We start from the raw sequence: 8,621 nt of genomic DNA on the forward strand, positions 1-8,621 counted from the left end.
AAAATAGAGTGACTAGCTTGGGTTAGGCTAGCTATGAGTTTCAATTGATATTTGTATTCATGGTAGTATGAATAGTGGATTGAAAATTCCCATAAAGGAAGTCAGGGGGAATGAATGTAAATGTCGGGTTTAATATCGAATCATTACAAACCTTTGTATTTGTAATGCTATTGATTGTGTTTCTTGTTGCATTCATATATTAGCTAATTAGCTATAGATATTTGTTGTCTCATAACTCATGCCCTTGAAATATTTATTTTTTATAGTATATACTTGTAAAAATTTTTGAAAAATCTAATCCATCCCCCTCTTAGGTTGCTTATGTGGGCAACAAGTAATATCAGAACTTTGATACTCTTCCCCTCATAGACCTAATTGCCTAGAGTGAAAGATTGATGGCAGACAAATAGGATCATCTCTTATTGAGGGATGGCCTATGAATAGATCTCCACTTTTCAATGGCATAAATTATATATATTAGATGGCATGAATGAAGATTTTTATATAAGCCTTGATTATGATATGTAGAGTATTATAATCAATGGTATTCACATGCCCATAAAAGTTATTGATGGTGTTTCTCACCCAAGCCTGAAAGTAAATGGAATGATATTTGTTGGGTATAAAATACCCACAGCCGGAACCCACGGCGGAACCGCCATCAGCAGGTGCAGCTCCGCCCGGACTCCTACGGGAGCCGGGCTCCACCGCCATCAGCAAGTGCAGCTCCGCCCGGACTCCTACGGGAGCCGGGCTCCACCACCATCAGCAAGTGCAGCTCCGCCCGGACTCCTACGGGAGCCGGGCTCCACCACCATCAGCAAGTGCAGCTCCGCCCGGACTCCTACGGGAGCCGGGCTCCACCGCCATCAGCAAGTGCAGCTCCGTCCGGACTCCTACGGGAGTCGGGCTCCACCGCCATCAGCAAGTGCAACTCCGCCCGGACTCCTACGGGAGCCGAGCTCCACTGTCGACATCAGCGCAGCTCCGCCCGGACTCCCACGGGAGCCGGGCTCCGCTCTCAGTATCAACGGCTGGTAAGCTCAATCCGGACTCCTATCAGAGCCGGATTTCACCCTTAACTTTGTTTGCAGTGCAGCTCCGCCCGGACTCCTACGGGAGCCGGGCTCCACCGCCATCAGCAAGTGCAGCTCCGTCCGGACTCCTACGGGAGCCGAGCTCCACTGTCGACATCAACGCAGCTCCGCCCGGACTCCCACGGGAGCCGGGCTCCGCTCTCAGTATCAACGGCTGGTAAGCTCAATCCGGACTCCTATCAGAGCCAGATTTCACCCTTAACTTTGTTTGCAGTGCAGCTCCACCCGGACTCCTACGGGAGCCGGGCTCCACCGCCATCAGCAAGTGCAGCTCCGCCCGGACTCCCACGGGAGCCGAGCTCCACTGTCGACATCAGCGCAGCTCCGCCCGGACTCCCACGGGAGCCGGGCTCCGCTCTTAGTATCAACGGCTGGTAAGCTCAATCCGGACTCCTATCAGAGCCGGATTTCACCCTTAACTTGGTTTGCAGTGCAGCTCCGCCCGGACTCCTACGGGAGCCGGGCTCCACCACCATCAGCAAGTGCAGCTCCGCCCGGACTCCTACGGGAGCCGAGCTCCACTGTCGACATCAGCGCAGCTCCGCCCGGACTCCCACGGGAGCCGGGCTCCGCTCTCGGTATCAACTGCTGCTCCGCCAGGACTCCTACAGAAATCGGGCTCCGGTCGTTACCGAGCTCCAATCGACAGATCCGCGCCTCCTGATAGGCCCTCAAAATGGCCACGACCCTGCTCCACTTCCTGTGGCGGACTCCGCACAGTACCATCATTCCCTGACAAGCTGCAGTGGCCATAGCCGCCCTGCTCCACTTCCTATGGCAGACTCCGCACAGCTCCACTATCCCCTGGCAGGCCACAGTGACGGCCACGAACCTGCTCCACCTCCTGCGACGGATACCATGCGATTCTCCTGACGACGGACGCTGCTCCACCCCTCATAACAGACTCCACGTGGCGGGTCGAGGTGATGCCCACGTATCTGCTCCATTATATTTCGCAATCAATTCCCCTGACCATGGGCGACCCACTACCAGGCGGTTACAAACGTCGCCATCAGTCCGTTGCCTCCCCCGCCTATAAAAGAGGGACTCAGATACGTTATTCTTTAAGCTCTTTTGCCTTATCCCAAAACTCTGCTAAACTCTCCGTTCGAGCACTCCATTCTTGTTGAGGCAGAGAACTGACTTGAGCGTCGGAGGGTCTTGCCGGAGCAACCCCACCTCCGGTTTAGACTTTCCTTGCAGGTCCCGGCGGCGACCGCGGCTTCCTCAACTCCAGCTTCTCCGGCGCAGGCGAATTTTTGCACCAACAGGATTGGCGCTAGAGGAAGGGCTAGTGTCTTCGCAGCACCCTTGTTCTTGAAGGAGCGCTCAACGGAGCCGCCTCCAGCCATCTCTTCGTCATCTACTCCTAATCCTCCCCCGCGAGATCGACACCCGATGCCTCCGCGCAGGACGTCCACCCGACGGTCCACGGCCTCCGCGGCCAGATCTCAGGCTCCGGCCTCCCCTCCCGTTTCTCAGCCAGCTCCTCCTCCCCCTCCGACGACGGCGGTCGGCGCGGAGCAGTTTGACTTGCTGGCGCAGCAGGTCAAAGGCCTCGTCGAGGCCGTACAGGCAATGCAGCAGCAGCCGCCGCAGGCGTCGGCGCATCCGGAAGGGGCATCTCCGGAATGCCAGAACCCGACGGTGGGGCGGGCCACCTGGGCCAGCCGCCCCGTCCTTCCCGGGAAGGCGAATCCAAGGGTGGAGAGCCCTCAATCGGACCACGACTCCACCCCTGGGAGATCCCTGCCCCCGTTCTGCCAAAGGACCCTCGAGACTCGAAGTCGAGAGGATTTCCTGGACCGGAGGCTCCAGGAGATGAACCGGCGGATCGAAGAACTCCGCCATGCGCCTCCCGCTTACGGTGAGGATATCTGCACTGACCCTCCCTTCTCCCAAATGATTATGCAGGAACCGATCCCGCCGAATTTCAAGCTTCCTCAGTTCGAAAGCTACGACGGGACGTCAGACCCGATCGATCATCTGGAGGCCTTTCGAACGATGATGCTGCTCAATGGTGCTCCTGACGCCATCTTGTGCCGGGCTTTCCCATCTACCTTGAAGGGAGCAGCAAGAAACTGGTACTCAGCTCTGAAGCCGGGTACCGTATTCTCCTTTGATCAAATGAGCCACCAATTCGTGGCCCATTTTGTCAGCAGCCGACGTCCCCGAAAAGGTTCGGAGTCCCTCATCAACATCAAGCAGAGGGAAGGGGAGTCCATACGGGCCTACATCAACCGCTTCAACATCGCGGCGTTGGAAGTCCGGAACTTGGACCAGTCGGTTGCCATGGCCGCCCTGAAAGGTGACCTTCAGAAGAATGATCTCTTATACTTTCTGGAGAAGAAGTACCCCAGGGATTTCGCTGATCTGCTGGCTCGGGCTGAAGGATACGCCCGAGCGGAAGAGGCCTTCAAAATGAAAGATGAAGAGACTGCGAGGGAGCGCCAGGCGGGAAATTCTGGTAAGCTCGCAGTTGAGAAGAGGCCCAAGGAAGCCCGGCCTCGCTTCCGATCCCCTCCTGGGCATAAGCGCGCCCATACTCCCCCCCGGGCACGCAGGCAGAGGAGCCCGGACAACAGGTTTCGGCGGGGTTCCCCGCCAGAGAAGTTCCGCAACTACGTCCCCCTCAACGCCTCGAAGGCCCAGGTACTGATGGAGGTCAGAGAGCTGCTCCCTAGGTCAGAGAGGATGCGCACGCACCCCGGGAAGCGCAACCCCAACAAGTTCTGCCTCTACCACCGCGACCACGGCCACGACATCGAGGAGTGCATCCAGCTCCAGGACGAGATCGAGCAGCTCATCCGGCGAGGTCGGCTCGACAGATTCATCCACCGCCGGCCTGAGGGTAGAGGAGACCGGCCAAGAGCCCTCCCACCGCCCGAACCACAGAAAAGGGAGGAGCAGCCCGGGGACCGGCCTCCCATCGGGACCATCGACTCCATCGCCGGAGGGCCTCAAGGAGGAGCGGGAGAACTGTAAATGTATTGCTTACTATTTCATTTTGAATCTACTTTTCTTTCTAGCTAACGCGCCCCTCCTACTTAACGCGAATGTATTATGGCTGGATACGACCCCTCCAAAAACAACGGCCATATCGGAAACAGGAGGAGAACCTCGTCCCGACATGAGCAAAGTCAAAGGCCCGGTTCTTTTAGACCGGATGGGGGGAGAGGCCTTACAACGCCCTAATGTGCCCCCACAGCCATGTCAGGAACATGAGGAGAACCTCGTCCTGACATGAGCAAAGTCAAAGGCCCGGTTCTTTTAGACCGGATGGGGGGAGAGGCCTTACAACGCCCTAATGTGCCCCCACAGCCCTGTTAGGGACAGGAGGAGAACCTCGCCCTAACTTGAGCAAAGTCGAAGGCCCGATTCTTTTAGACCGGATGGGGGGAGAGGCCTTACAACGCCCTAATGTGCCCCCACAGCCCTGTTAGGGACAGGAGGAGAACCTCGCCCTAACTTGAGCAAAGTCGAAGGCCCGGTTCTTTTAGACCGGATGGGGGGAGAGGCCTTACAATGCCCTAACGTGCCCCCACGGCCCCGACAGAAACAGGAGGAGAACCTCGTCCTGACATGAGCAATGTGGAAGGTCCGGACTCCAACGGGAGCCGGGTTTCCACGATGAGGAAGACTTCACCCGGACTCCTACGGGAGCCGGGTTCCTACGACAAGGAAGACTCCACCCGGACTCCTACGGGAGCCGGGTTCCGCCGCCAAGGTAAGCTTCACCCGGACTCCTACGGGAGCCGGGTTTCGCCGCCCAGGAAAGCTCCACCCGGACTCCTACGGGAGCCAGGTTCCGCCGCCAAGAAAAGCTTCACCCGGACTCCTACGAGAGCCGGGTTCCGCCGCCAAGGTAAGCTTCACCCGGACTCCTACGGGAGCCGGGTTCCGCCGCCCAGGAAAGCTTCACCCGGACTCCTACGGGAGCCGGGTTCCGCCGCCAAGGAAAGCTTCACCCGGACTCCTACGGGAGCCGGGTTCCGCCGCCCAGGAAAGCTCCACCTGGACTCCTACGGGAGCCGGGTTCCGCCGCCAAGAAAAGCTTCACCCAGACTCCTACGGGAGCCGGGTTCCGCCGCCAAGGTAAGCTTCACCCGGACTCCTACGGGAGTCGGGTTCCGCCGCCCAGGAAAGCTTCACCCGGACTCCTACGGGAGTCGGGTTTCGCCGCCAAGGAAAGCTTCACCCAGACTCCTACGGGAGCCGGGTTCCGCCGCCTAGGAAAGCTTCACCAGGACTCCTACGGGAGTCGGATTCCGCCGCCAAGAAAAGCTTCACCCGGACTCCTACGGGAGCCGGATTCCGCCGCCAAGAAAAGCTTCACCCGGACTCCTACGGGAGCCGGGTTCCGCCGCCAAGGTAAGCTTCACCCGGACTCCTACGGGAGCCGGGTTCCGCCGCCCAGGTAAGCTTCACCCAGATTCCTACGGGAGCCGGGTTCCGCCGCCAAGAAAGACTTCGACCGGGCTCCTGAGAAAGCCGGACTCCATCCGCTACTTCGCCAGCAAGGCTCAAAAACGATGGTGAGGCTTGGCCACATGACGAGATCAGAAGAAAGGGAAGAGCCCCTTCCCACGACGACCTCCAAGCCAAACAGGCCAAACGACGAGAGAGGGTCAACGAACGACAATATCGGTGCTACGCACGGACAAGGTAACACAAAGAGCTTTTTCCTCATTTTCGATATATGTACTACAGGGCCAGGACGGCCAGAGAAAGAGGGACAAAACGAAAAAAAAAAAAAAAAGGGGGCAGCTACAAAAAGGGGGTGACTACAAAAGAACTCTAAGGAGGTCTTGCTCCCTCTAACCTAGGGTGATCACCTCCATCCCCCAACCAGGACTGCCTCAGGCTCTCCACCGTTTCCTCTAGTTCTTCCTTCTTTTGCAGCATATCCTGGAGCGCCTGACGAAGTCGCCGGCTCTCAGCCTCCGCTTCCCGATGCCACTTCCGCAAAACTTCGGACTCCGCCTCTGCGTCCGCGACGGCCTTCCGCTCAAGTCCCAGTTGAATTTTTACTTGTTGCAGCTTGGCTGTCTTCTCCCCAAGGGAGACAGAAATCCCCTCGACGGTGCCTCTCAGGGCGTGGAGCTCTTTGGTATCTTGGGCGTTAGTAAGCTGCGCCCTAGTAACCAGCTGCCTCTGGAGACGAACGACCTCGTCCGCCGCTTGACGGAATCTCCCTTTATACTCTTCTACCTGCCGGCGCCAGCTGGCACGCTGCACATCATGGCTCATCTCAGCATCTTGAAGCTGCTTCTGAAGGTCAGAAACTTTTTGTGACCATATCTGCTCATCCCGCGCTGTGAGCCGGGATGAGTTCCCTTCCAGCTGGCCGATCCTCCTCTTCGCAGCTGATAGCTCCACCTTAAGGGCGCTGATCCTGGCTTCTTGAGCTCAAGTTCGGTCGCTGGCGCTCTTCGTGCATTCCTCGAGCTCCTTTGCGAAGTTCGCCTTCCTCCGACTGTAGTCCATGATTGCCTTCACTTGGAGACTCTTGAAGTGGGCGGCCTCGGCGGCGGCCTCGGAATAACATTTTTTCGACTTGCGGAGCTCGTCCTCCGACTTTTTCAACTTCTTCGTCAGGTGGAGGACCTCCTTTTTGAGCCGTTGGATAGTTGACTTCAGCGGGACCCCCAGGGGCAAGGGGAGTGCTTCGGCGGGACGCTGCCATCGGAAGATGCAAACGTCAAAGACCAGCTCATTACGAGAAGAAAGGCAGGAAAGAAGGAGCAGGGGGAAGGAAAGACCATCCACAATAAGAAATTCAACTTTATTGATTAATTTTGAAGACAAGCGGAAAGGAAATATGGCGACGAAAGAAAGATACAAGATCGGAGGTCTCAGACCTCGGGGGCGGGGGGTGGAGAGCTCGGGGCGGGGGTGGAGAGCTCGGCGCGGGGGGTGCGACTGCGGTGGCAGCGGACGAAGGGGCGGCCTCGTCGTCAGATTCCTCCAAAAAGCCGAGATCAAGGTCGGGGTATCTACTGGCCACCCTCTCTCGGCAGAGCTCGAACCCCTTGGTAAACGCCTCCAGGCCGAATTGGACGTTCAGCTCCCTCATCTCCGCGGAGGCCTTGAACTCCTCCACCGCGAGGGTCCTGGCCTCCGAGACCAGAACCGGAGTTTGCTCGGCCAGATGGGCGACCTCGGCCTCCGCCTTCCTTGCCGACTCCTCCAAGCTTCGCCTCTCCTCCTCCCGGGCTCGTCTTTCCTCTTCCCGATCTTGTCTCTTCCTCTCCAGGGCCTCCCGGAGGGCGGCCACCTCGGCCGTCTTCGCTTGAAGACGAGCAACCTCGTCTTGGCAGCACTCCTCCGCCCGCAGAAGATCCCTTCTCATGCGGCCCGACGCCTCGACATAGGCGAAGAGCTGGTGCCCGATCTGCAAGGACAGATAGAGAATCACAACGAAGATCGAGCAACTGTGCCAGTAAAAATCCGCTTACCTCAAGAAAGGACCCCAAGGTGTCCCAGGCCCGCTGCTCGGGATCGGCACGGTCGATCCTCTCCACGACATCGGACAGAATGCAACCATCGAGCAGCCGACGGATCAGAGCCTTGTCGTTGAAGGGGTTCTCCGATCCCCCCTCGGAGCAGACGGACTCGTCTGCGGTGGCTCGGTGGCTGCTCGGCCTGTGGGCCATCGATTTTCTCCTCCTCCCCGCGACGGGGCGCCTCCGCGGGGCGGACCCCCGAAATGGGGACCCCGGTCGGCGGCTCCTTGGGGGAGCCCGGGGGGCCGCTGGCTCGGCATCCGAAGGAATGTCGATTGCTGGGGTCGCCTGGACGGGCGCAGCCAAGCTCGTCTCCTCCACCCTGGCCCTCTTCGCCGAGCCAGAAGTCATCGCGCCCTTCCTTTTCTGGGCTCTCATGGCCTTGGCGAGCATCCGTGTGGCTTCGGTGTCCATTGCTAAAAAAAAAAAAAAAAAAACAGGAAAAGAAAAGAAGAAGGAAAAAGCGGCACCGATCAGTCCAGGGTCAAAAAAAAAAAAAAAAAAAAAGAAAGAAAAAAGAGAAAGAGAAAAGAGGAAAAAGGAGAGAGAAATAAAGAAAGAGAAGAAGACAAGAAAGGAAAGATATATACTTGCTGGATCCTGAGGGCTCAGGCCGATGTTGAAAAAGAAGCTGCTCCCTCAGTAGGTTTGGAAGGGAAGGAGCGGGGTAACTCAGGAGCTTCTGGGCGGCCTGAAGGTCGTCCTCTCCCAGACTGGGAGCCCGACGGACGGAATCCCTCAGAGACCCCCAAGGGGGCAGGCCCAGTTCCAGGGTCGGACAGTAAATGAAGAGAAATTTCCCCTTCCAGTTGTGAATCGAAGAAGGGGCGCCCTTCAGCAACCCCTTCTTACCGAACTGGGGGGAGAAGTACCACCAGTCCTTCGCTGAAGGATGGCGTTTGAAGGTGTAGAAATGTCTGAACAGGGAGAGGGAAGGCTGGACTCGGCTATATGATAGAGAGAGAGAAACCCCTATCAAAAACCTAAAGGAATTCGAGGCGACAGAGGCGAGAGAAAT

The sequence above is a fragment of the Elaeis guineensis genome, chromosome 10, assembly GCF_000442705.2.
Source record: "Elaeis guineensis isolate ETL-2024a chromosome 10, EG11, whole genome shotgun sequence".
NCBI classification, from domain to species: domain Eukaryota; kingdom Viridiplantae; phylum Streptophyta; class Magnoliopsida; order Arecales; family Arecaceae; genus Elaeis; species Elaeis guineensis.